The following is a 24,043-nucleotide window of genomic DNA, read 5'->3' as shown; positions in this document are numbered from 1 at the left end:
TTTGATCACCCCACGATAAATTTTTCATCTCGCAAACCCAAAAAGACAACTTAAAATTACGGTATGGCCACAAGTGTGCGATAGTAAGTATAGTAATGTAAACAAAAAAATATAATCCCAAGTCACATGCGAACGCATTCATTTCAACCGCGAAGACGCCTAAAACTTATTTCCTTTAACTCAACGCATCTACAAGTGTTTACAGTCGACCAAACCGAGATTTGGTTCAATCTTATTCAATACCGAACAGTAATTCCTTGACTTTACCAGCCATAAATTGTAGGAAAACAACCGAGAGGCAAAGCAAAGACAGATTTACGCTGGAAATCGTACAGCTTAACTAATATGGGATTATTTAAGCGATCAAAGGTTTGTTTTGTTTCCTTTTTATCATTGACGCTTATAATTCATGATCTTCACGAGATGAATTTCGTTCTTGATAACCGCCGCCTTGAACCGTATTTACTACCCGAATTTTTTCCAAGGAATCATTTTAGCAAACAAGATAAGCAACGAACTTTTTTGCCGATTTATGATAAACGTTATCTGTAATCAAAACGAGTTTTGCAGTGTAAAACCGACTTTTCCCAAGTAAATGACAACTACGCGCCGTGATTAAGGAATGGCCAATGCAACAGGTTGGCAACACCGTGAAGTCGTGGTGGTGTTGGTGGGAGAGATGGAGGTTCTTCCGTAAATACGAGTAAGACAGAGAGAAAGTAATTATAAACAGATTTATAAGTGGAATTAATCTGCTTCAGCTACAACTTCAGCAGTATGGTTTAACTTCTCGTTTCAGTATTTGCGAAACGAGATTGGCCGCGTACAAATATAATCAAATTTGTCATAGTCGGGCAGTAAGTATTTAATTTCACTTTTAACAATGCAACTGAATCCAATCGGAAAGTAAAAACTGAATTCAGCCAGAGAGAGAGAAAGTAACGCTTATTATAAAAAGTTGAGCGTTCGAGCGTAGAAGAAGTTTCATGTTGTCACTTTTTAAACAGACGGCGCATTTCTAGTCTTGGTCTAGTCTAGCGAGCGCATTTTAGTGAAAGTGGCAACGTTGCGTAAAGTGATATTATACTCTTTAAATCCAGCAGATCACGTAGGCTGCGGTTTCGATTTCAGTTTGTGTTTACGTCAGCGCGTAACATACGATAACCTTAGTAGTGATATGATATAGACGAAAACAAAGGATAAGAGGGGCACTTTTTTATGCTTATTTGGGGCATATTTTCTTGCCTATTTAGTACATGTATTTACATTGTAATACATATCTTATCTGAATGGCGCTATTGAAAATAGGTTCTATTTATTACTCTCTTAACTAATAATGGTGCTCACGAGCCCTTATAAAAATACAAATTTGAAAAATGTATGATTTTCATTAGTTATCGATCGATGACCGTATTTTTGCAACGTATAAATTAATAGGAAGTTACGTAAAACTGCACAAGCTGGTGATTTGGTGAATACCCCTAATAACTGACCTGTCAGATATATTTCCAATGTCATTTCTCCCTTTTCTTCACTTGTTGAAATACTAAACCTTGTCGGATGTGATTTTTTAACGCATTTTTGCAAATTTATTTGTAAAAAGGTAGCTTTTAATCTGACTTTGGTTGGTTGGCCGGCTGGCAGCAAATGCGGTCCCGTAGAAGAACGCTTGTAAAAAGACGAGGAGTGTACATGTATCCACCGGGGCCGTGTAATAAACAACTTTAGGAATGGAGCTACATTGGCGACGTCTGGGCGCCATCCCCGAGCGTGGTGTACTAACCTGGAGATTTTTCAGTTTTTTCATATCATCTTCTACAACTTTGGTTCGAGTGTTTTTAAATTGGTGTCATCGGGAAGATCTTGTAAACGCACATCTAATGGCGGAGTCAAAACTGGGTTATAGAATAGTGATCTGCCACACAAAAATGCGCTGAAGACTCTTCAATCTCACACAAGAACTTTGATAATGTTTTAAGCATCAAATGAAGTGTTTCTGGTCACTGGTATTAGAAAACCTTAGCCGTCCCCCATGCTGCTTGTTTGATAAAGAAAAAGCGTTGCGAAAAACGAATAGTTTCGACAATTTGCTATCTTCTGCACGCCCGCAGCGAGAAGGCGGCCGGGCGAGGTTGGTTCTGTCCCACCTAAGAACGTGGTCTTGCACCTCTAGAAACAATCGTGAATGGTTTTTTGTTTTTAGAAAATACAAAATATAAATCTACCTAACTCAAAATACAAATGAGAACAAAAATATTTGAAAAAAATATTTACAGCCCCAACAAGTTCCTCCATCTCAACTGCCGTCCCGAAAGCTCCAGAGGCCCCTTCAAAATTCGAGGTCGAACACTGGCCCTCCGCACACCATCGCTTTGACTTCCATAGCTTGGACCGAAATCGTATCCTTCCACCATGAAATGTTTTGCACCTTGGACCCAAACGCTTTCGTGGTAATAATTTATTTAAGCGTTAGCACAATAATGCACCGAGACGAACGTTCGCCCACGTATTTTAATACGGTAACGCTTCGCAATATTTCCGGCTACTTACACGAAGAAATTCCCTTCTTTTCTTAAGTACGCCACTTCATATTAGTTAACTCGTAATGGTGACTAACATATATAAAATGCACCCAGCGATAAATTTTGTTGAACTTGCGGCACAGTTTTCACTTGAAACCTGGTGAAAAACTTCAACTTTCGTAATAATAATAATAATAATATTTTATTGTGCTCATGTGATGCTTCACTTACACTTGTCATAGATACTTGAATAGGTATAGACCAGCACATAAAAAATACAAACTATACAAATACAAAAATATCACAGATTACTTTCACAATAAATAACATAATTTTCAAATGTATAAAAAGCGTTCATGACTAGCAGGTTTTTTACATAAGACTTAAAAGCACAGAATGGTAGTTGTATGTTTGATGGCAAACAGTTGAAAAAGAAATTCGATCGGTACTGGATACCATCTTGGGATTTGCATAATCTGTAAAATTCATTTCGAATACTTGTTTTATTTCGGGTGTCATGTGCATATATTTCACATTGACGTAGATTTTTTGAAATGTTACGTTTTGCATAGTAAACAGCCTCGAGAATATAGATGCTTGAAAAAGTTAGACTTTTAAGATTTGGAAACTCCTTTTGGCAGTCCTCTATAACCCATTCTGCTTATCAGTCGAACTGCTCTACGTTGTAGCTTAAAAATACACAGCCAGTGTGGGCTGTGTCCCCAAGCAAGGATCGCAATACCACGTACCACGACGCACCAGACAATTTTTTTCGTGCATACCTCGATTATACGAATCGTCTTGAAGCTCCCTGTAGACAAACAATTGTTGCGCGATCTAAAATTGTCACGCTCGAGTTACAGTTACATAGATTCGCTTCAAGAGTATGACGAAGAATCCTTGTATCCCACCCAATTTTCACTTATGTTTCTAGCCGCATGATTTAATATTTTTTTAGGCTAATTTCCTCCTCAAGAGCCCTATGAAGGATGAGCTTTACCAGATCCTTAGTACTTGTCTTACAGTGTTTCTAATCTTTAGTGCGTCTTATTTCACACCAGGAATACCACTAAAAGCATAGTTTATGGTGCTGTTCCATTCTACCGACACTATGGAAACAAGACATTTCGATGGTATGTCTCCATGGGTCGATACATTGGATATGTATCCTGGTTATTCATCTGATTTTCGAAATATAAATTTCCCCATTTCTAAAGGCCGAGGAGACCTGTGGAGGGTGTTGGATGCCAAAGCACTACTTGGAGTTGAAAGCAAGCAATACTTAATTTTGGACCTTTGTTTTATTTGGGAAGAAATAATTGGTCTGGTTACCACGATTAACACAGACACACTCCCAAAAGAGAAACTAAATCAAAAAAGTCCTGTCCCAAAATGGCAACGCTTTAGATGAGGGTGGGAAAAGTTTTTTCCTGGCAAATTTTGGTTTGGAGAGGTCTAACGAAACCAAAGTTAATCTTGAAAATTGTAAAATCGTAGACAAGCATATAAATGGCGCATAATTAATTACAGTGGGATAACTCTGCGATAAGTTTTTCATAGTTACAACCTTTTGTTCAAATTTTCGCATCAAAATTTCAGTTACGTTTTTATTAGCTTCTGAATTTGTAAAACTGTTGACAAACTATGGCGTAAACCCGCTTCAAAATGTGATTATAATATAATTAAATTATGAAGAGAACGAACTCGAAATAATTTTCGTCGGCATTTTACTTACTTATGAACATACCGATCCACTTACCGCAGCTAAAAAAGCGTGTCAAAATATGGCTGAAAAAAATATACTCTTGTCACAGTCAAAAATATAAACATGTCACGGATAAGGTTTATGGTGAGAACTAATTCCAAATACACTCCGAAATAAACCTCTGTAGCGTTTCCAGATTTGAATTTTTAATTTCAATTCACTCCTAGCAAGAATGAATATTATTATTTTGATGGTAATGTCTTCGCGACATATAATATGTAACGTCAGGTGTTACTTTCTTACATAAAAAAAGCGGTTTGAATTTTAATGCAATTGTTCTATTAAATTATGGGATTCTCCGCGTGAATTTAAAGCGGCATTTTAAGGTTGCTCGCGTTTCTCTTGTAAGTGGAAGTCTTGCCCAAATTTGAATTATTTTCCGTCCCGTTAGATGACCACAAAGTTGTTTTTATAGTGTAAGAGGGTCAAACGTCTCCATGCGGCTTTCTTTTGTTACCGACGTTTTGCATCATCAGATGGTTACCCAATTTTTTCCACTGACCACAATCAGATTTACGTAAGTTGAACGCTCCCAAAAGTTGCACTTGCAATACCTACTTTTTTTAACCAGTACGATAATGCATCGATTCTTAAAAACAGTGCTTTTTACACTGGAACTATCTTCAAGGCTTTGTTGATTCGCACCAATCAATATCCAATAATTTTTTTTCAATTTAATTAGTATTATTTTAACCATAGTAAGTGACGCTACAGGAAAAGCATTCATATGCCAGACATATCGCATTCGAACATGTTTTTAAAATAGACTAAAAGTGTTACAATTTCATACCAGAACTTGTACAGCTCTCCAAATATTGACAATTTTTTCTAAAAAATTGAAATTTTAAGGTTTGGCCAATTTTCGACCCCAATATCGAGGAAAATACTCATTTCACGCGAAAAGTCAAGTCTGAATGGAAAAAGTATAACATTTTCCAACTGTGGTGAGGTGGAGCTCCCAATCCCCCGAGCAATCCCCCATCCTTTCCACTTGGATGAATTGCTACATTACCGTAATCATTCGAAAATACTTCACCTAGAGTTTGAGGTTGGCCCATTTGATTCTATTTTATCCAGAGCAGTTTTAAATTTCGCACTATAAATTTGGAAAATGTCCATGGTCATGGTCATTACAGATTGTCCTTTGTGCCTGAACTGAACCTTTATTAGCAGTCAAAATTAGGTGAGCAGCCCTAGAATAGGTGTAACCATTCAGGATCTTATCAACACTATTTTCGACGTATATGGTGGACAGCACTCGGTACCTATAACGTTAACAGGTGAAAGCCACCAAGACGCACCGCCCCACTACTATGGGATACCTAGCCTTATCAGGCAACCTGGGGGATGACATTAACGACGGCATTCTCAAATGTGAACTGCATGGAGGATCCTTTTTGAATGGGTGGAGTGGATTCTGCTTGTACCATGGCTGAGCTTTCGATACGCACCGCCTCACTGTAAGTTCATGAAAACCCCATTGCAGATAAATCAAATTTAACATATAGTGGTCAGGGTGTTGTGTACCCAAACTAGAATTCGTTCTTTTAATTATTTAAAGAAATTATCCTTAGCACGTCCTGTATATAACTATTTCACCTGTCCCTGTATATATTCTCACTTGTGCGGCGCATGAGCCGTAGAAGTTAGAATTAAGCCAGCATATGTGCATTCGTCGAACAACAATCGAAGCAGAATACAAGATGTCGTCGTACAACATCAACAATAATGAGCGTGTCTGTTAAGCAGCAGCATGCCATTTTCGTCGAACTTATTTATACAACATTCTGAAAGCTTTCGTTGATGGCATCGCCTTCGCCAAAGCAGAATTATCGCATTTGTTGTTTAATCAGCCATGAATCTTCGTTTTCGCTACCGAAAAAGGCAACGCCAGCTGCCATCGTCTATCGCCTTTGTTTGATTACACTTACTTCGAAACATCAAGTAAGTCCTTCCAATCATATTTCTTTCGTAATTATTCCAATGTCTAGTACATGTACCGTATCGATTACCAAAGCAAGATTTAGAATCAATTTACTTTATTTGCATTTTTAATCAATAAACACATTAATCATTAGTGCCGATATTCTTTCAACATCCCCTTATACAAAAACAAACCAGCATTCCATAGAAGTCCTCAGAAGCTTCATTTGTACACGCAACACAGGGTAACCATCGGTATAGGTGCTGAAACGAAAGAAAACGTCCGCATTCCGTAATATTTCATATATTCTTGAGGTTCTTTTCGCTATTACGAGAGCCTAACCGATCTTCTCCAGTACTTCTTAGCTCTTACAAATTCTGGATCCTCTGCTGAAGACGAGGACTCAAGCCATGAATGTTTGATTGTGGTTCCTGTACCTATACTGAATACTGGACATGAATTGTGGAAGGTATGTTACTATATCTTGTATTTTGAATTTTAAACCTGGAAGTCTGGACTTCGAAGCAATCCATACATAAAAGATTTCTAAGAAAATTTACTAGAATCAATTTGCGGAAAAGTTTGTAATATAATTTCTAGGAAGATATTTACCTCTAAGATTTTTGGAATCTAAGGCGCTACCTAAAAATATTTTCAAAAAGGTTTCTGATCGATAAAGAACGTTTTTTTTAGAAAATCTACGGTCTTTTGATTTATTCCTATGGGAAATTCAGTGATTTAAAGAAAGATATCCAGAGAGTACTTCAAGAAAATCCTTTATGGTAGTAATCCAAAGACTTCAAGAAAATGAAGGATCTGAAGAATTCAAAGAAACAATATCTCAGTAAAGAATTTAAACAATCAAACATCAGAAGCAATGGCTCCGGAATATTCCAAAAATCTGAAAAATCGTAAACATGATTCTTACGTCTCCTGTTGATGACCAATTTTTAAAGAAACTTTTTTGTATCCAAAATTATAAGAATTTGCTACCAATCTACGTAATTGTTTGTGATCAGTGGCGTTCTTATGCATGGTCAAGGAGGGCAGATTTTTTAAATGTTAACCACTGTTTTTTATTACATATTATTAAAGGTACACTTTTTTGGATATAGCAGCATAAAAAACTTTAATAATCAAATCAAGTTAAAACTCAAATTAAGAAAAATAGTTGTGTTAATTAATTTTATAATTTTACTAGTTTGCGTTGAAAAAAAGCGTTATTCTTTTGTTATTTATGTCAAAGCAAATTATTGCATCAAAAATACTTAAAAAATGTAGCTATATCCCAAAAGTGCACTCTAATAACGAAAAATACTAGTTGCCTTTAAAAAAATACGTCCCCCTTCACTATGCAGTAGTACGCCACTGACCGAAAATTTAAAGTACGTAAATTGGTAAAAAACTTTTTATAATTTTGGATACCAACAAAAGTTTTTCTTTAAAAAAATCTTTTTGAACATATATCCAGTGTTCCAGACAAGTTCGCCCTGTATAAGTACTAATAAAACTCAAAATATTTGGTTTTGGGGCGACTTCCGAAACAGCCATGTGATTGTAGCGTTTTTGTTAACTTGTTCAACTAAAATTATGGAAAATTTGCTTTGTAGGTCCATAGTGATTTAAAAAGAACTTTAGCGTATAGAGTAGTTGAACTGCGACAAACTGTTAGGGATGTGTAATTTACTTCGTATGCAGAGAATTGAGCTACCTCGGCCGTGGTGCACCACCTGTTCAAATTTGTCTAATTAACACGATTTCATCATTGTCTGTTCTGTTTTAATACGATCTCTAAGGTGCTGCATATTTTTTTATTCAATTTTCATTCCCATTTAAATGCACCCATCCATAAACAAAAAAATATGCCAAGCGGAATTAAAAATTTTAATTTTTAAGTAGGTAACATTGTATTGTATTTAAAATAATTTCGTAAAGGTTAATGGAATTGTAAAAAAAATCGCACGCAGTCATAGAAGATCAAACTCGATTTTAAGCCGGACTTCATTAACCTGTAGTACTGGAGAAAAAAGACCTTGGCGTAATGTGCTCGAATTTGTACCATTTACAAGACTGAAAGTGGTTTTAACGTAAGTAGTTGGGTGTTTCGGTTCTGGTGCTCGCACAAGATTTGGGGTTTTTGAAATTCATGGTTTCGTACGATACTCGTAACCTATATCGTACATAGATCTTAATTATTATTACCATGGGAAGTTTCATATCCTTATAATCCTTAATAAGCGAGACATTTTCTTTAATTACCACCAAAATGTTAAAATGAAACTCCTTTTATATTTAAATTGTTTACCTAAATTAATTGGATTTAATGGGGTTTAGTCTGAGCAATTATATATTTTGCAATTACGTCAATATAAAACGGCTTAGTAAAAGACAAAAAACCTACCAATTTTTCATTATGAAGCGTATGCTGTAAACTGACATGTGTCCGTTCTCTTTCATTACGGTTACCTACTGTTTCTTGTGCGTACAGTCGTTTAATGTTTAATAATAATGGCAAAAAAGGAATAATGGCGATAATACGACCTTTAAATGTTTAATAATATACACCAGAGAGTGTAATTTTACTACTAACCACTTCCATGCAAAAAAATTCTGCAGGATTATCTTAAGTAGTTATGTTTAATTGTAATTTACTACACCAAAAAACTGTGCGCGGCATGTGTTCGACATAATGTATTGTCACTTTAAAGATCCCGGCCAAATTACTTGCCAATAGTATATTATACAGTTATTTATACAGGGTGTGAATAAATGCGACAAACTGCATGAAAAAATAGTTTTTCTTAAAAACTGACCATGTATTTATTGCTTGGATTGCTCCGAAACAGATCGAAATGCACATAAAACTTGGTTGGTTGTGCAATTGTTGACAGGCAATTAAGAATATTATGTTCATCATTTTGCATAGGAGGAAAACTTTAACACCTCGTATCTAGGAAAACGTAGCATTTGGGGACAAAAGCTATATAGCAAACTGTAATTATTTTGTTTTTCTGTTCATACAGAATCACCCCCTGAAGTTTGTCGCACTTATTCACGAACAGCCCGTATACACGATCTTGGTTGGAACGGAAAAAAACGAAAAATTCAGGTAGTTATTCTAACAATTTTAATTATTTTTAATTACCAGTTGGTTGCGATATAACAGAACATTCAAGAAACAACCACGAAATTTATAGTATACCTATTAAGCACAAAGTGAATCCAGTTTGCTTGTGTAAGCTTGGGCGCGGTCTATTACCTACACTAGTGCTCCTTTGATTCAAAACCGTGGAAAAATCGAAAGAGATAAAAAATAAATCGTAGGGGACTAAATTCCAAACCTTGGAGAGTATATGTAAATGTTTATCTTAAACCGTTTATAAATAATAAGCATTTAAATCGGTGAATCTTTTTAATGCATGATTTCAGTTGTGAGAAAGTTTTTTATAGGAAATTTAGTCTTCTACAATTTATTTTCTATAAATTTCTTGGTACCTCTTTCGGTTTTCCCTACGTTTTGAGTTTAAGGCGAGCGTTCGTGATTTTGGGTAAGGAAACACCATAAGACTCCACTATAGTAGTGGAAGTGTGATAGACTGTGACGAAATTTGCCGCCTCTTTCTCACATTGCATCGACCTTGATATTGCTTTAGCAAATTAACTAACACCTCTCTACATTTGACACCATAGCTAAAAAGAACTCAAATAAAAGTTCACGTGTACAACTTTTCAGAAATCTATTCGCATTAACATCTTATATTATAATAATCGACCACACTCGTCGATGGACACCATGAACACAAATTTCTAGATAGTTCTGTAAATTCTCAGAAAGATCTGTAACTTGTATCGCTCTTCTACTCTTTTATACAAAAAAGAAAGGCGTCTTTTCAGAAGTGTGTAGGCCAATTTCTTTAGGCGTTTTCTAGGGCGGTTAAGATACTTCCTACTCAGAACATTGTTTGGTGCTTCCCGCCAACTTGTTCCTCTGAAAAACACAGGAAGCCACTCAGACGAGGATTTACAGACGATTTTTAGAGCCCTATAGGGCCTTTCAGAGACTCTAATTGATTTTCTAGAGTTTTCTGGGTCTTTTCTGGAGCTTTTTAGGTCTCTTTCAGAAGTTCCTACATTCTTTGCAAAGCTATCTACTCCTATGTCATGTAACGTAAATTTAATTACGTGATTATTTACAACTAATTAACAAGAAAACTATAACAGTCTTGAAATTGATTAATTTATAACTGTAATTATTGTTTATCACTTACAATTTATAACATAACACGAGAGGGAGCTTAATACTTCACTTACCAACGATGTTAGAATTGACTGAAGCACAAATCGATTTGCTTATACGGAGTGGTGACTTGACGAACATACTATTGTTTCCTATTTTATAAATTCAGAAACGGTAAACATTTAAAAATGAAAAACTGTTCAAGTCACCACCCTGTATAGCAAACGCCCATATTTCTCGAACGCTCCCGAATATTCTAGAATATTATCGATCAAACACGTCATATTTCCCGAGGAGAATGCGTCACATCTGCTTTTGTTTCTTATCGGCTATTACGAATTTTTATGGTGCCTCAATTTCTATCGGGATTTCTAAAATATTGGCTACAGTAATAATCGGCTCAGCACGTTGGACACTTAAACGTTGGTAACTTACGGTTTATTACTGGATATTGTTTACAGCGTCTCATAGATGTACCCTATTGATTTTGAGCTCATATTCCTTCTTAAAAACATCAACTTTTAGGGGAAAGCTCCATGTCAAAAGTCGGGTGAGTTGTCGCATGCGCATAACTTACTTTTGGCGGTAGGATCTTTCTGAAATTTTAATGTCACTTCTTTTCAACAAAATTTCTTATGTCAAACATGTTGGGGAGGAGGGGAGGGGCAGAATATGAACATCTCACAAAGAGAAAGTGATGCAGGTCAACGAAACGCATCCGTCGGTGTGGATATCTGGAAAACGTAGTGTCCGAAGAGGGTACTTACATATATAAGGTGTTCAGTTTAGGTTGTGTCGAAGATGAGCCCTATTAATTGTGGGTACAACATTTAAATTCTAGAGATCCATGGACCATGGGTGCGGGAATAAAACGGTCGATTTATTTAAAATAATTAATGATTGTAAATTTACCTCTTCTCCTAATCTTCTTTAGCAGTATTTAGTTAACATTCATATACGTTTGAACGCTTTCTCAACTAAATTTAGTACCTACATAAATAACGACTTTGGTTGTTTTTGTCAAAATTCACGTTCACAACATTTCTTTCGGTTGCGGTTTTTTCTCCTTTATAATAATTAATAAGGAGGTATCTGGGAAAAGCTCCCGTGGGAGGAAATGTGCGAAATATGAGGAAATTCTGGATAGATAAGCATAACAATTAAAGGCAAAAGTACTAGAGGGTTCTGAAAGACAATTTGTTGGACCCGCAAAGAGCCGTTTCCGAAATATTCACGATTTTCTTCAGGGGAATGAAAAATCTTTTTTTTTTCATCGTACAGAGCTGCGCTGCGTAGCAAAATTTTAAAGGTGAAGACATATTTTAATAATCAAAAATAAAATAATATCATTTCCATAGACAAATTTCTAGAAAATCGCCAACAACTAAACAAAACGGTTTTTCAATATACACGTTTTTGATATGATAAATAACCGATAGTTGTATCGGCCGAATCAAGAAATTAATTGGGATATAACACCTGGATAATTCAATTTTCCTGTAACTCATCGTTCAACAGGCCCACCGCAATCGGATGAGCTGTATAACAAGCAGGAAGAAGAGTTAGTGAAGGAAAACTTGCTAATTGCTTTTATTGCGGTAAAAATGCAAAAAAAAGAAATAATAAAGATGTTTTAATTAAAGTAGTTGAGCATAAGAAATCAAAAGAAAATATTTTAATAACAATAAACAGAAGAGAGAAGACAGATTTCGAAAAATCTTTACTAGCGCGAATTCAACACGTTGATTTAGTTATAAAAAAAAGCTATTTATCAAGTCAAAAAACGTGTACATATATCGAGAAACTGTTTTTCATTTTTTTTGCGTTTTTCTCAAAATTTTTCTAGCGGAATAGTATATTTTTTATTAAAATATTAGATAAGTCTTTACGAAAATTTTGCGCAGCTCGATACGATAAAAAAAAATAAATTTTTCATTTTCCTTCTATTCTTTTTTTTGTCATGACACATGTTTGCTTAAGGTTATGTGAAAAAAGTGTAGACACAAAAGTGGTTCATTTTTTATTCCACTCCTTTCAACCCTCGGGACTTCGCCCGCGGAAAAATTCACTCGCTCTCGTTCGTTTGAGCCATTTCAAAGAACCAATGAGATTGATTAGGTTTTTCCTCTTTTTGTTTTACGCACTTTTCAAGGAAACTGCAAAATATGCAGATAATGTCGAAGTTACAGAATATCTAAAAAGATGTAACATCCCAATCTAACAAAAAAAAAATAGTTTACCTACGTTGTAAATATTCGTTACAAACTGGCAGGTGAAGGTGTAAATAAAAGGACCAAACGGTAGGATTAGGTTTAGTTTTGATGCCAAATCTGTTCAGTCATGTATGATCACTCTGTATGTGAAATTATTAACATATTAAAGGATCAAGTAATCTGAATCTCTTACCCGCAATTGTCTCTGTAAAAAATGTTTGTTTTACGATCTAGCTACTTCTCACATTGTCCAAGTTGGAAAATACTGAAGGTAGCAAACTTAGACGATGACCTGGAGATAAGAGCGCAACATAAAAATTCTATGCGTAAATACTTATCGGTTGCTTAGCTCTGCATAAAACAAGCATATCTTCTTGGATAAAATATTAAATATTATGGCACAAGAAAATCCTAACGTTGCGTAAATAGTAAAATTGTGTAAACAAAACTGATTCAAATACTATCGTGTTGTGTATAAAGGACTACCTAAGTCAATATTAAATTTTAATTGCTTAATAAGTTACAGAAATAGAAATGTTTTGATACTGGATGCTTTTTCGTAACTTCCCGATTTGGTTTTTTGGGTTGAATGCAAAGTTCACGTTTACGATCAAAATAGTTTGAGAAATTTCCGTGTAACAAAATTAGGGTCAGTATTAAAAATGCGCCTATCAGTCAAAAGTATACAGTGACGATACTATTTTTTTTTAATTAACTTCGCGATAACTCGGAGGGTAAACATTATAATGAGTTTTAATATCTAAAGAGCATTGGCCGACGGGCACTTCCCAGTTTAGATAGCAATTGGACGGCGGTGTCGACCAATGGAGGGCAACCGTCGCGGCGCCGACATAATGGCGTCCCTTCAATTGAACGGGTGCTGATTTCGCGCTACAGTTATGAGATAAGCAAATTAACAAAATTCCGGGAATTTAAAGTGAACGGAGTTTCGAGACGTGGTAGCGCCTGAAACGGTGATAACTTTGAGATAAGTTATCAAAAGGACCAACTGTTGCATACACAGTGGAATATTCCGATATCATCACCTCTCAAGATTAAGGAGTCATATTTGTCGTTGGTTTAACAATGTGCCTCTCTTAATAAAAGTGTTGTGTGTGCACTAAATATAGAGGTACTCTACAGTCTACGCGTAGTAATCATTACATAGTGAAACGGTAAATAGTAAAATCGATGATTGTATAATCTTCGATAAGACTTCTTACCAGGTTAACAATGACTGATAAAGTTATTTGTAAATCGAAGGGCCTTCAATGAACTCTATTGTTATTGAAAAGTGCAAATGAAATGCGTTATTCATAGAGAATTTACCCATTATGATTAGGTAGTAACCTTCAAAGAGTACTACTACCTTTTCCATGTACATAATTTTATATTATTTACGTAACCTCCAACTTTCATCTACGAGTACGAAGTACCACAAATAATGACACCTATTAATTAATGAAAACAGTAAACTTACGTGAATCACCTTGATTTCAAGAACAAAGTGTCGGATTTTGTAGCGAAACATTTTCCCTGGTATTTCCAAGATTTCTCCAGCGATCACCCCATCGAAATTTGTGCATCATCATTCATCAAATTGATATGATTGAAGTACAATAATAAATCCCACAATAAAAATTTAAGAATTGCAATGCATTATAAAGGCAATACCGTCTATATTCAATAGGGATATTAATTTTTTAGAGTTCGGCATTTCATTCAGGGAAAATTTCCAAAATACCGGGGGGGGGGAGCAAAAGTGAACTTTTTTGAGGAGTTCGAGAAATATCACTAAGTATTACCAGTTGTTCTCAAGAAGTTATTACAATAATCGAATAATCGCACCTTCTCGCCAAATAAAAATTGTCAACATGATTATAGTTAACTAAAGTGACTTGCCTTTCTTTAAAGGCGCTGAAGAATTTCAATTTAAAGAATAGGAAGAATTCGAAGGAGCGGATGAATCTAAAAAATCTTGGTTGAATTCCGCGCATCCAGAAAAAACTTTCATCTTGAAGAAATTTAAAAATTTGATCGGCAGCGTACTTGAAAATTAAACGAACGAATTTGAAGGAACAGAATCGGATGAATCCAAGGAAATTGAATAATTTGAAAACCAAGCATTCCAAGAATTTAAAGAAAGTTAACAATCCAATAATGAAAATATGAAAAATTGGAATAATATTCGAAAAAGTGGAAGAATCCGAAGAATCATAAAAAATATAAAGAATTTGAACATTCGAATTAATTCGAAAAGATCTGAGGATTTTTAGAATCGGAAAGAATGTATCAGAGGAACCTAAAGAAAGGTCTGAAAAATCTGATTTCATACAAATTTCACGTTTCTAGCATTTTTGTGTTTAAGTTTTTCAACGTTAACTAACGGACCTCTTTTGGTGTTATTTTTTATTACCTTTTATTTGAAATGTGTATTTTTATTTACGTCATTGTTTTCCTGTTCCATAAATTATTTAAAACAATTATTTGTCGATCTGAGAAAGAAATTCGAATTTAATTCAATAAATCCGATTTAAATGACAAAACATAAGTAGTTCTTTTGATTTTTTCAGAAAAAATACGATTTTGATGATGATTTTTTAAGCTTTTCCGGAATTTTCCTTAATATTTCCTTCAATACTTCTCATAGGCCCCCTCAAGTTCCTCTTCAATGATTCTCAAGTTCTCCTTCATATTCCCGCTAACCTTGTTTCACTGTCCTCATAAGCCGCTCTCAAATTGTTCTAATCAAGTTCTTATTCATCTTCCCGTTCCCATTAAGCTTCCCTAAAATTTTCTGGTCCCTCTCATGTCGATTTGAAGTTACCCTTAGGTTTTCTCTTTTTGCATAGTTAATTCATTTTTCAGTAATTATTTTCCCATTGAGCAAGTATTGATAGAAATGTTCGGTCAGTGATTTCGTGTTCCGGGTAACAAGCAAACAATTTGGAGATTATGGGTATTTTCCAGTGGGTTCAGTTAAAAATGCGCAAAATTTACAATGTGTAGCTACCACTTTGTTACACTAGTGGAAATGGTTCAAACTGGAGTTCATGTGCACTAGAATTAAAAAAAAAATGATTGTTGGTTAGAGTATAGTCTGCAATTTTTGGATTGAAAGATATATTGTAATTCTCTCTTATTTTACTATATACATTTTACATTGAAGCAAATTGAGTCTTCTTTCTGGGAAATTTGCATAAATATCACTTTCAGAAGAATACGACGAAGTATGCTACAATACGACTTTACATTGGACAAATTTTCAGCGAGCGAATTTAGCGCGTCAAATTGTTCTGGTTGAAATTTTCCGAGGGAGAATTTTCTGGAGATGATCCGGTGGCAAATCAGAAAAGCAATTTTTCGAAGGCCAATTATACTGTGGCGAATTTTTGTTACGGTGTATTTTGGGAAATTATGATATTGTGTCCCTTATTTTTCAGGTAGGTATAAGATTATTTTCAATAAATCAAAAGTGACTCCATTGTATCAAAATCGAGATCAAAATTTAAGCAAATCCGTTTAAGACCGACCGACAGAAATTGGTTTTACACCTTTCATGGCAGGTACTCTAATTAAAAGTCTCAACGTCTCCTCGACTCCTTATCGTGATCGGATATAATTCCTTACTAATTTTGTATTGTCTGTATATCTCCTTTCGATCCAATAATTCCTCTCCTCTCATAAGCGGATTGTCTGAGGAGGGTATACACAAAGGCGATTGGGACGTGTAGAAGAATTAGATCCATTAGCGCTGTCTAATGTCTCGAAAACGGTTTATCGGAGGTACTCACAAAGGGCGGAAAGGATCGTTTAAATTTAAACGAATGACGTCATTTCAAGTTATGTTATTTTTTACATACGCATTTCTCAATGTTTTGATTGAATCACATTAAAACTAAAATATCTTGAAATTTGAGAACTTCAGAGTGTTAAAACCCTATATCATTTTGAAGCACCTCGTCTAGAGAATCATAAAAAACTAAAAAAATACCGGGTGTTCAATTTAAAAATATGCTCAACATGACATAATTTGAAATGACGTCAATTTGGGAAAAAGCACCTCGTACAGATTTTTTGAGAAATATTATTTAATGTCTATTTGCTTTATTTTTAAAAAGCAATTTATTCTATGAAGAACCATATTTTACAAAAAATTTTAAAAACCTAAATAATTCAAAAACCGTTATATTTAGGCTTATGGTATGTTGTATCGAATTTTGGGCTGATTTAAGAAATCAATGTATCCGACTTGAAATAATAAAGTGTGAGCCATTTTTATGTATACAGACAAGTCATATAAAACTGAAAATGTTTTCATAAATCAATGCGCCTCCAATGTAATATTCGACTCAGTTCGTCCTCGCATACCATGAACTACTTTGTACTAAATAGACAAATGTAAAAATCAGCGAGAGCGTAAGATGAACATCCACATTTTGAAAACGAAGGCTCAGAAGGACCGTGCTTTAAAATGGCATGCAAGATTTATTCCATACAAAAAACATAGGTTACCTAAGTTGACCCTTGCGACCACCTCTTCGATAAAGGCAACGTTACTTTCCGTTTTTCAAAAACTAGACCGCACCCACACATCCACCTTTTTAGATTAATGGATCGCCGGACTTGAATAAGTGGCAGTTGAAATAAGTTCATTTTTTGTACTTTTGGGAATGGTGATGGGTTGATAAGGAAATTAAAGACATATACGGTAATTTTGAGGGGGTAAGAGAACATTCTGAGGAAATAAGACATTCTGGAGAGAAAATGTAGGAAAAATCCAAGGTAAATGCACCTACTGTAACTTATTTCGTATAGAAATAACAAATTTAAAGCACTACAAAAAACATTCATAATAATCTTTTTATTGTAAAGGTAACACTGGAGGAGAAGTTCGGATGGATGACAAAAAATCTAAACAAAAAGTGCTCTTAACATCAACTTGACAGAGAAAAGCTCAAAAAGTAAAAATCATTCGTAAGTGACCGCTTTAGTTATCTGAATAACTTAGGAAAAGTACTTGCAACGTGTATTATCGATGCTCTAGGCACCACCAAAAGGTTCATTACATACACATGCACCTAAAATATTAACGCGATGTCGCAGGTCAAATAACATAACTTGTTTTGCATGTTATGACGAGCAAATTTTTACTTGAGCAACGCAAAATGATTAGATTACTACGAATAGATCTTCTTTCAAAATAATTTTTTTGCTTCATTTAATCGACCATGTTTATCCGAAGTGGTACAAATAATAATTGATAGCGTTTATCGCTTCTTCTTCATTGAGGTCTTTTAAAAAACAATTCCTGTGATCGTCGCAGAATACCTACATGATTTATGTACAAATTCGAGGTGGTGATAACACAATATTTTTGGAACTTAAAATTGATGCACATTATTGCACAACCCCAATTACACCTGATTTTATGATTGTTTCTTCAGGTTTTACATAACAACTTATCTGTCATAGAAGACTGGCGATTGGGTTTATCTTAATCAAGTTTAAAAAGTTTCAATAGATTATGTGGCATTAACCTATTTGCTTATCAGACAATTACAAAATTTATACCTATTTTTAGAAACTTATTCTGAGTAACGATGGTATTCGGTATAAGCTTTTTAGAAAAGCACGAACAAACCATATCAACTGATGTGTTGGAAAAATATTTGATTTTCTTCCATTGTGGCCGTTATGCCTTTTACACTGGATGAAGTAACGAATGAACGGGCTTAAACCTGTGTCAATTATTGAAACTATCAACTTGCAAGTAAAAGCTTGCCATTGACGTTTTTTAAGATGGCCCAAATCTGAAAAGATTATCAATAGTTCTAAAGTTTCTGATAAACAAGCGAAAAACAATGCAAAAGACCTCTTCAAAGGTTCTCAAAAACTCCCAATATTTCCTATATACATTTATACCAAAATCTGGTAATGAATAACATGTATAGGGTGATCAGGAATAAAGGCGGCCTCATTCCACCTCCTTGCATTCATTTGCTCCCTTTTAGTTTCTCCTCTTAATTCATTATACAGTCGTCGGTCTTTCTTTCCTTTCTGTGACGTATTTGACCGCTAATACTTCCTCCTTTCTTCTATCTTTTCATACATTTCAAGTGTTCCTTTGTTTTTTTCCCTCTCCTATACCTACCTCATCTCCTTCTCCACCACTTTGATTACCGCATTCGTCATGCATTCTTCTTTAGTTTCATGACTCTTCATTGTAACCTCTCTTTTCATTTTAATTTTTATTTTTATTTTTTTTAAATTTTTGATATTATGTCCTGCAAATCAAATGAAATGGACATTATAAAGCACTGCATGTACCGATAGAGTCGGGCTTCAAATGCCAATATCTCTAGAAGAGGGTGCTGGAAGTGGGTACTGACAAAAAGAAGGGAAGATCTTGACAAAACGCATCTGTTGAAGGAGTCAAAACTTCAAATTTAAATATCTCAAGAACAGAGTGCTGGCAGTCGGAACTCATAAAGGGAAAGTAATAGATCTCACTGGGGACCATCTAACTGTACTACATTCCACTTCATTGTAACACTAGTAACGGAAATATAATGCATTTTGGTGAACAGAGTATTGAAACAGCGCACTCACAAAGTGAAAATAAAAGTTCAGGTTTCAGGTTGAAGGAATACAATCTACGTATAATATAATAAAGAGTTGTGATATTTTGTATTTTACACGTTTTCTTAAACATTTCCATAAAAAATACCGTTTTTTGGAAGAATTTTGTGGTTCTGGCCACAGTTCCTGATAACCCTACACAAGTTATGCAACTGTTCATTAGTAAATGTTGGGGGTTTTTTCAGAAGCAGAACCCTAGACGAAATCTTTTGCATTGATTTTTCGCTACTTATCAGGAACTTCACATGAGCGAAAAGCACACTTCAAAGTTAAACTTATGCCAACAATAATTGAAACGACAAATTAAAATATGTACTAACATTTTGTTTATGTTGAAACTACCCGCTTGCAATTAAAGCTTGCGCTGTCCGTTTTTCGGAATTACCGAAAACTATTTGAAGTTCAACTAGTTTTTACTCGTACTGATACAATTTTGTATTGATTTTTCTTGTATTTTGCCAAAACTATATACTGACCTCTGGAAAGGAATATTCTGCAAAATAAATATTTTTCTAAAAAATATCAAAAATTCCCTTAAATTATGTAATAAATAAAACATATGAGCGTAAATTAAATATTAAAGGTTAAAGGAGTGTTCACTAAATATCAATGAACCACCAATAGGCACAAAAAATCATCGATCAATAATATGAATATTGAAATACAATCTGCTCAGTCATAAACAGAATAATTGCAAATCACCTTTAGTTTCTGATAACCTTGTTTACATCATTCAATATTGAGAAAAACGTCGGCGTCTTAAACACATTATTCAATGCATTCGTATCGGCGAAGTGTGACATGTTAAATAATCTAAAAAAATCCGTACAATAATTACATGTGATCAGTGCTAAACTGCAACAATATTCCGAAAACTGTAAATGAACAGGTTTTGGTAACGTCAAACTTTTTCCTAGAACCGAAAATGTTTAATTTATGAGAATGGGCGAAATAATAGCGCGGGATATAAATTGGAAGATTTGCCATTTCAAGGATATCGAGAAAGATACATCCTTCTTGCACCACTTTTGCAGGGTACGAATGGACGTAATATCGAGGGTCAAACCGGCGTGACTTGTTTTGAATATTATTATGACGATCGGAATTTTTACTTGGGAAACGTAATTACATGATTAGATTACAACGAAATGGTCTCCTTTCGAAATTATTTTGCATTTAATCGCTGATGTTTACTCGAAGTGGTCGCAGATTTGCTTAATAATAATTAATAATCTTTATCGAACGTAAATACGTTTCCTCGATTACGATTATTTTTGAATACTTTAGACTGATCGCCTGATTTAGTATTAATTATCTATGCCACTAAAAGAATTTATGTTCTTGACGCAATAATTAGAATTGTAATTAATCTATAGACACCTCTAGTTACAGATCGAACAGTATTATATATTAACATGAAACATCTCATTCAAAATCGAAAGGAAAACCAAGTGCCAAATGATGCGATGGTCAAATGTCACACGCATTTTCCTAAATTGCCAAATTATGTCTGTTCTCCTGGGGAAAATGCGCTAAAAGCCGTGCATGTTTGCTTCCGGAAGTTTTTTTTATTTATGGAATGGGTAATGTCGGGGGTAATGCCTAATTAAAATCATTCCTTGGAATAAACGTATGATCAATAAACCATGGTAAACAGTCTTTGCCATGTTCAATTTGCGATTAAAAAAATCGGGGCTCAAAAAATGGTCTGATACTATTGGTACTCCAATGTACTAAAATTCTGTAGCCATCTTCGGATCAAACGTTTCAGAAAACATCTGAGGAACGAAAATATTTCGAACAAATCCATCAATTCCGCAAACTAACAGAAACGATAGAAGAAAATCTAGAACCTCGCCTAGAGCTGAAAATAAGAAGCTTCTTCCTTTTGACACTCACGTAAATGTTAAAGGGCAAACGGCCTATTGAGAATGATTTGCTAGGGTTGCCAAATTGAGGGGAATTCCCCAAAATGTGGGGAATTGAAGACATGTGTGGGAAATTACATTTTGTGGGGAATTTTGAGAAATTTGACTTGTCAGAGTGGGGAGAACGGCGCAAAGCGCAAACCCATTGGCAACACTGCAGTGATTTGACATATGATTTTCATATTTGGTTACTGATGGGTACTACAGATCAAAATATCATGGGAGGGTCGACGATTTTCTTCATCCTGCAAAGAAATTGTGCACAAATCATTAAACCTCACATAGATTTAAAAAGTTTGAAGAGTCCGAATAATTCAATGAAATAGAAGTCCTAACAATACGATGGATCTCAAACTGTTCGAAGAGTCGGAACAATTTGGAGAAAGTAACGAATCGGATGAATTCTAAGTGTTCAAATCTAATCCCAAGAATTTAAAGAATAGTAAGAATTCAAAAAAAGCGAAGAAAGAATCTATGATGGATCTGATTAGTCTTAAGAATTCCAAGCGTTTAAAGGACCCAAGGCAAAGAACTGAAAGATTTGGAAGAGTTTGAAAAAATAAAAAAATTGAAGAACTCGGATGCTCTGAAGAAACAAAAGTATAATTGAAGAATCAAAGAAAAGTGGGTAAGTATTTTCTCTTGAGAGTTACGTGTACAAAAGCGCGAAAATTAATGTCCGTTTTGTGTTGAATTTTCTTCTCAGTAACCACAAAACATATGGATGCAACTAATGGATTCTCTTATGTGTTTGAGTACGCGCTTTCCAACTTCCCATATTGCCCTAACGAGTACCCTCTTCCGACACATCGTTATCAAGATATTCGAAAAGCATTAAGCAGAAGGTGTGAAGAGAGATTGTAGCGGATTTGAAGGGGAACAAAATAAGGTGTGGAATAAGGAAAAATAAAGAAAATGTCTGGAGGTGTAGGGGTGAGGAGGAAGCTTGAAAGAGACGTGAAAGATAAACGAACGAAAAATGAGAAGTGATGAAACGACGTGTAAAAGCGAAGAGGTGCGACATGGCGATGGAGTAACCTGGTAGGTTAAGGAGAAAAAGAATATCGAATAACAATTAACAAGTATAAAATGTGCACAACTCTTGTGCAGATAAAGCGCATTTTTTTAAACCGAAATAGCTTAGTAAATGGTTGCGTTATAAGGGAGTAGCATGCTTGGCTTCACCAATAGATATGTCTCGTACAAACAATTCATTTTGCCTTTGTGGGTATACTTTCCTTCGACAAAGCGTTTTCGAGATATTCGGTCATAAAGTTTTGACATCATCAATATAATTTCTTCCAAATGTCTCTATCGCCCTTTGTGAGTTCCATCCTCCCACAATCTCTTCTTGAGATATAACGAATTATTTATATCCGATCGCTAAGGAGTCGAAGAGGATGCTATGATTGGTAGAAATTAATTCGTTTCATTGAGACCTTTCATTAGAGTCCTATAAAGGATTCCCCCTCTCCCCTCAATCTCCCACAATACCATGAAAGATAAAATTATTTCTACTCCCTCCTCTCTCCCCACGACCACCTACTGATCTCAGAAAGGACCCGCTCAGGAAAGTTATAGTTTCTACAAACCAATTCATTGCATGCAAATTCTAATGTGGCCTGTAAAAGTTATGCACGTTTTACATTAAAAGGAAATAATTTAAGCCCCCCCCCCCTCCGAAATTTGATGACCGTCTGGCACACCTTTAAGATATAGGCTACATATTGTAAAAAAATCCAAGATTCTAGGACCATTCCCGGAGTAGTTCAAAACCGCAGAAGTAGGTCCAGGTCTGAACGGGCGAACCGACGCATAGACGGACAGATCGACGGACGGACAAAACTCAAACAATTTCAGATTTTTTACTTCTTAAAAATGCGCTAAAAAGAGGTGAAAAATCTTTACGAAAGCCGGACGTTACGAAAGAGGGTGAATGGGGAGTGAAAGGGTCGTGGAGAAGTAAAGAGAGAATATTCCTTAAGAAGGCAAGCGTAAAGGAAGGAGACATGAAAAAAAGAGTTAAGGAGGAGGGAGAAAAATACACGAAGAAAAAGCATAAAGAAGGCGTAAAGTAGTCGTGTGGAAGACAATAAGGGGAGTCAATCATGTGTGGAGAAAGTGTGACAAGGACATATCGATGATGGAAAGAAGGAGGAGTGAAGGAAAAGAGCTTCGATTAAATAGGCGGTAAAAGGATAAGTGTTAACGAGCTGAAAAGAAATCATTTGGGGGAAAGAAGCTTGGAAAAATTGGAGGGGACTTGGGAACAATAATAAACACCGCGTAAGAGATTAGATGAAGGGGTGACGGATACATATGTGAAGAAAAAGGCAGAAAGGAAGGAGTTTTAAAAAGGCGATGAGAGGCGTAAAGGAAGGCAGCAATAAAGAAAAAGAATGAAAACGTGAAGACACTGCGAAATCAGGCGCGAAAGGAACATCCCGAGTAGGAACGAGATCAAAAGATAGAGCATCAAATGCAAAAAGGTTGTCAAGGATGTGGGAAGAAACAGCAAAAGCTTGACGGGTGCGAAGAAGTGCTAAACATTTGTAAGATTCTACTTTTGAAAATTTTAAAATCTGAGATTTGGATAATTTAAAAATGCAAATTTAGCTCTTCGGAATCGCGTTTGAGTTCCATTTAAATTGGCAAATAAAATCGAAAACGACTTCAATTTGTGAGAGGAGATTGTGTAAGAAATTTACAGTGTAACTCTAAAATCAATTTAGAACCACTAGTACTACTCTCTTATGGAAGAATCTTATGAAAGAATGTTCTCACAAAAAGGTCTTTTGGGCAATGTATTTCA

General features: G+C 35.1%; 1 long non-coding RNA gene across 1 annotated transcript in view; it reads left to right on the top strand.

Annotated features, from left to right (window-relative positions):
• Window positions 1-635: 635 nt before the first annotated feature.
• The window catches only part of LOC116168492, a 52,419-nt gene continuing 29,011 nt past the window's right edge, over window positions 636-24,043 (top strand). The window contains exons 1-2 of the long non-coding RNA XR_004144772.1: window positions 636-703; window positions 762-857. This is a non-coding gene — a long non-coding RNA (uncharacterized LOC116168492). The remainder of the gene's footprint in view (window positions 704-761; window positions 858-24,043) is intronic.

Source organism: Photinus pyralis, unplaced genomic scaffold, assembly GCF_008802855.1.
Source record: "Photinus pyralis isolate 1611_PpyrPB1 unplaced genomic scaffold, Ppyr1.3 Ppyr1.4_LG4, whole genome shotgun sequence".
Classification (NCBI taxonomy): Eukaryota; Metazoa; Arthropoda; class Insecta; order Coleoptera; family Lampyridae; genus Photinus; species Photinus pyralis.
Note: the sequence above shows the minus strand (reverse complement) of the source record. Positions and strands in the feature narration are given on the sequence as shown.